The sequence below is a fragment of the Cryptomeria japonica genome, unplaced genomic scaffold (assembly GCF_030272615.1).
Source record: "Cryptomeria japonica unplaced genomic scaffold, Sugi_1.0 HiC_scaffold_417, whole genome shotgun sequence".
NCBI lineage: Eukaryota > Viridiplantae > Streptophyta > Pinopsida > Cupressales > Cupressaceae > Cryptomeria > Cryptomeria japonica.
The window spans coordinates 16,239-21,915 of NW_026729238.1; positions in this window are offsets into that span (position 1 = coordinate 16,239).

Below are 5,677 nucleotides of genomic sequence, written 5' to 3' on the forward strand. Positions count from 1 at the left end.
TCAGTGCTACCGGTCTTCTCCATGGCTTCCCTAAGATTACCAGTGGCAATTGAAGATGAATTGATTTCTCTAATGAGGAATTTCCTTTGGAATGGTTCGGATGACAAAGGTAAATTTCCCCTAATAGCTTGGAAAAAGATCTGCCAACCAAAAAAGGTAGGTGGTGCTTGTATTCGCCAAATCTCGATTATGAATTTAGTAATGGGTGCTAAATTGGTTTGGGAAATTTGTTGCGAAGAGAAGCAAAAATGGGAAAGGCTCCTAAAATATAAATATCTAGACTCCGTAGAGCCTAAAACGATTCTGGCTATCAACAACCCTCCTAGAGGTTTGGCTATTTGGAATTTTATTATGGATAGTAGGGAAATAATAAGCAATTGGGTTACCTAGGATGTCAAGAATGGAAGGGATGCCTCCTTTTGATTTGATTCTTGGTCTGGTGAAGCTGCCCTATATCACAACCCCTCTTTGTAGCCTGTTATGGAGGAAACCTGTCGCCTCAGGGGGCACAATATCTGTGATTATGGTTATCCAATCCTAGAAAATGGTATTGCTAAATGAAAATGGAACTCCTTGGATCAGCTGGACTTGGACCAGCGTCAGAAAGACTTATTTGCTAACATTCTCAACAAAAGGATTATTTTCCCTTCCCCTCATAAGGATATTATTAGGTGGTGCAGCTCCTCCGATGGAAAATACAAGTTATGCTTTGGTTACAAGTTGAAAGAAGTGGCTATAGACAAAAAATACTAGCCTGTTAATCTTATTTGGCATCAACACCTCCTTCCCAAAGTGGGCTCCTTTGCCTGGTCAGCTTGCTAGAGAAAAATCTTAACTCAAGAAAGACTCCATTCAATGGGTATCAATGGACCCAGTAGATGTCCTTTATGTCTAGATCAGGAAGAGACTACAAATCATCTTCTTCTCCACTGCAAATTCTCCAGTCACTGTTGGTGGCATTTCATGGGAAAACTGAGAATCTTCGGCCCCTTCCCACCAGGGCTGGGGAAGTGGTTTTTGCAATGGCCTAAACTAGTAGGAAAGGCAATTTTTTTCTGATTTTTTTTTCATCCTCCCATCACTTCTGATTTGGGAAATTTGGAAAGAAAGGAACCACATAATCCTCCAGGGTAAAGAAATGAGCCTTATGTCTCTTTTTGGGAAAATTGAGAACCACCTGATTGAGCTCCTAAATGTGGTGGCCCAATCCAAAACACTTAAGAAAAATTTGTTCATGGACTGGGATTGTAAGATTAAGCTAGCTCTTCCAAACCTACTCATCCCTCTGATTTTCAGACTGGGCACTTTGGTGGATCAGACCAATCCAAGAGTGGGGGTGAATTGGGATGCGCCAGAGGTTGGGTGGAGCAAGGTAAAATTTGATGGTGCTTCTGCAGGAAATCTTGGCCAAAGTGGTATTGGTTGCATTCTAAGGGACTCTAATGGTCTCTGTATAAAAGAAATATTTGAAAAGATTGGAGTGGCTACTAATAATGAAGCAGAATTCAGAGCGGGCATTAAGAGGTCTTCAGCTAGGGAAGGAACTAGGGGTGTAAAAAATTCATTTGGAGGGAGACTCATTAAATGTCATTAATGCAATCTGCTACAATAGCATCCCTAGTTGGCACCTTAACCAGTGGCTCCAACCGATCCTGACACTCCTAGCTACATTTGATGAATTTTGGGTTAGCCATATTTACAGAGAAGGTAATGGTGAAGCTAATAGACTTTCTAAATTGGAAATTGTAGTTAGTGACCCCACCTGAATATCCTTTGATGATGATTTTCTGTTGGGCCGGTTCACATGCTCTCCTCACCCTCTAGCTAGATCTATTGATAGTTGGAGCACTCTGGTTGGGCCTATTGATAGTTGCACACTCTTTGGTTCTTTGCACAACTTCTGGTTATGAAGCAAACTGGTGCTCTGCTCCCCGGTAGCCGCAGTTCCCCCTCTCCACTTTATGGTCATGGTTTCTGATGGAGAGATCAACCGTCTACCCTGTTAACCTGTCAAGGTCTCTTCTTATCAACGTGATGTGATGCATTGCTGCCACTAATTATTAGTGTCAGTTTTTGGTTCATGGATATTAAATATAAGTGTACTTTAATATCTAGTTATGACTAGATCCTCTCAAGATTCTTTTATGATCACTTGATGCTTAAAGTTGGTCGACACCAAGTTGAGGAGCTTTGGAGCAGATGGTTAGTTGGATACCGACAGTTCATGTGTGTGGTTGTTTAATGGATATGTATTGTTTGCAGAGTGTCATATTCTGTGGTTTGATGCATTGTTATTTAACAATCGAATACCCTCTCTTCCACCAAAAATTGCTTTCCTTTCTTGGCGACTTGTTATGGAGACCCCAATCCTCCTTGAAGCTACTTGTTGCCAGATGGCTTTCCTGGGCGAAATCACGGACATACGTCTGCAAGAGGTCCTATTCTCTCGACATCCTCTTATTCTCCATAGCCTAAAGAGGATACTAGGAAAGGAATTTCTTATGGCTTACCACAGGTACAGAGCCAATGTTGATATCCCAAACTTTTTTCTTGCAATGATAATCTACATGGGGACTAGTAAGCAGAAAGAAAAACTGCTAACTCAAATGATGTTTAAGCACCACCTTTTGGGGGAAATAGATGTTGTATTGGACAATATTGATGCCAATATTAGAATTCCACATACCCAAAATCACTATATGTCACTTAGAAATGGAGCAAAGGTGAAGAATCTTGTGATTGTTAATTCCCTGGATTTCAAGTCCCTCCAAGAAACCTAGCCTGTCATCTCTAGGAATATTGATTTCCTTCTGAAAGTGGCTGGTATACAAAGCAGTTTCACATCGGATTGGAGGGCAAAATTCCTCTGTGATGAAGATCTAGCAGGGACTGATGACTTCAGGATATTGGAGAATGGAGTTCCGGTGGATGGAAATGACTGGGGTTTTGAGTTGGGTGAAGAATGGTTTCCAAAGGACTACCGACTCCCTAAGGAGAAGGCAGAATCGGCTGCTCATTTGAACTATGGCACTAATTGTCCCATTGTCCTAGATATGGCTAATGCGCTTGTGGATGATACTTCTGAAGACTCTCTTTGACTCTAGTTGTCACTAGGCCCTCCGGTCTCTCTATTTTTTGAGATTGTTTTCTTTTTGTCTTAAAACCTCTGCTTCTTTAAGAGGTTGGTATATAGTTGTACTCATCCAGCCTTCAGGGCTGGCTTCTCTTGTCTAGGGACTAGAGCTAAGGTAGGGGTTTTAATCCTTATCCTTTCCCCCTACCTCTCTTTTTGAATCAGGCCTTGTGTGTTGATGTTTTAGGTAATCCATGAGATCTAGGTGATGTTGGTAAGTTGGCCAAACACATGGGTTCCAAAGAGTATTCTCCCATGCCTTGTTCTTTGATTTTCATTTTCTACTTGAAATCCCTAAATAATGATTTAGACTTTTCTTGTTGAAGATCTGGTGCTGAGGAATTTTGTTCCTCTCTATTATGTGGAACCAAGCTATCTTGGGCTGCCCCCATAGCATTACAATGCTGAAAAGGATTATGATCAGCTGATATAGAAACCTCCTGCCCATTGTAGGGGAATTTAACACACTGGTGATAAGTGGACGGTATTGCTTGCATTTCATGTATCCAGGGTCGACCCAATAAGATATTGTATGTGAGATCTATGTCTAAGACCTAGCACATGGTATCTTTTGTATTGGTCCTACCTGAATTGGCAACACCACTGTTCCTTTAGAGGATCTTTCCTCATCATTGTATGCCTTTATAGTGATCTTTTTGCATGGATCAATAAACTCCTCAGAGAATCCTAATGCATGGATAAGTTTTAAGGTACAAATATTAAGTCCAACTCCTCCATCTATTAATAATTATTTAACTCGGTGTTTCTAGACCATGACTTCAATATGGAGTGGAGTATTGTGTGGATGGTTCAATGAGATATTATCATTCTCAGAGAAAGTGAGGCTATGAGGCCCTGTCATATGACTGACCATGGTTTGTAATTTGTCAGCATCCAGACCTTGAGGTACATTTGTTTCTAGTAATGCTTGTTCCAATATGTCTTTGTGTTTTGGCGAAAGTTTCAGCAACTCAAGTATAGATATTTGAGTAGGAGTTTTGCGTAGTTTACTGACTAGATCATATTGAATTCTGGGTATGGGGTTTTTTGTTGACATATGTCCCTTCAAGACATATTTTTGAGCTATGGTTGTTACGTTGACGAATTCATGTTCATGCCTATCTTTCATTGTGATAACATTGACTTGATTGTCCTCAGCTGATATGTGATTGATGGTGTTATTGTATATGTGATTGATACAAGCTCCACGTGTATCATTTGAGGTTGAAGCTCCATCCTTGTTGTGGTTTGGAAGAGGATTCTTGAAAGCTCTATGGTCACCATTTGTCTTGAGACCATCGACTATTAAATCACCTCTATCAATCATGTCCTGAATAAGGTTTTTCAGCCTGATGCAATCATTTGTTTGATGACCTTTGTTGCGATGAAAATCACAAAAGTGTGAGTCATTCCACCAGGGTGGTTTGATTTGTGGTTCAAAGTTGTTGATTGCGGGTAAAGAGATAATTTTGTTCGTCAGGAGTTCTCTGAATGCTAACTCCAGTGATTGCCCTAGTGGTGTATAAATATGTTTCAGAAATTTGTTTGTATTATCCCGTGAGTTTGGATTAGGTCCCCTACTGGTGTTATTGTTTTGGGTATTGTTGGTGTTGTTTGCGTTGAGTTGATCTTGATTGGTATTTGGTGCATAAGTGTTAGTGCCTAGGTTAGCACCTTTGGGATTTTTTGTAGCTTGAGGATTACCTGATAATGCGAGCACGGGCTGCTTTGATTTTGGATCATTTGATTCAATTCCTCCTTCATTTCCATTATTTTTGTTTCTGGTCCAAAATCTGGTTTTGTCCAAGTTGTTGTTGTTGTAATTGGATGAACTTGTTCCTTCTTTGAAAAATTTCAATGTTCCTTTCTTGACACATGCTTCTTCTACTTGGATGCCATTCTCAATCAATTTAGCAAAATATGGTATGCATTGGAGTTTGAGTCTGTGACTCATCTCACTATTCAAGTTGTCGATGAAAAATTCCATCTTTTCCTTTTCAGATACATCATGAGGATATCTCGAAACAATATGCCGCCAATGTTTAAGGAAGACCATGAATGTTTCATTGTTTTTCTGTTTGGTGTTACAGACATCTAACATGGTGATAGCATGTTGAATGTTATAGGAATATTGAGTTATGAATTTGTTGACTAGTTCATCGAATGATCTGACGGGAGGTGTGATTTTGGATAACCATTCCATTGTTTTCCCTCCCAAGCTTCTTGGGAATAACCTCATCAAATAGTTGTCATCATGAGAAAATTCAAGACTCATTGTACAAAATTCTTGAACATGATCATGGGGATCACTTTTCCCATCATATTTGTCAAATTTGGGAACGTCTGAGTTTGGAGGAAAAGGTACCATGTTCAATCTTCTGTCAAATGGATGACAAATTTTAGTTAATGAATACCGTACTGTTGTCCCTTGTTGCATGTCTTGCATTTGTCTTTGTAACATTTGCATTTGTTGAGTAAGAGCAATCAAAGGTGCATTATTTTGTCAAGGGAAGAATTCTTCCCTTGCATTAATTCTAGGCTAAA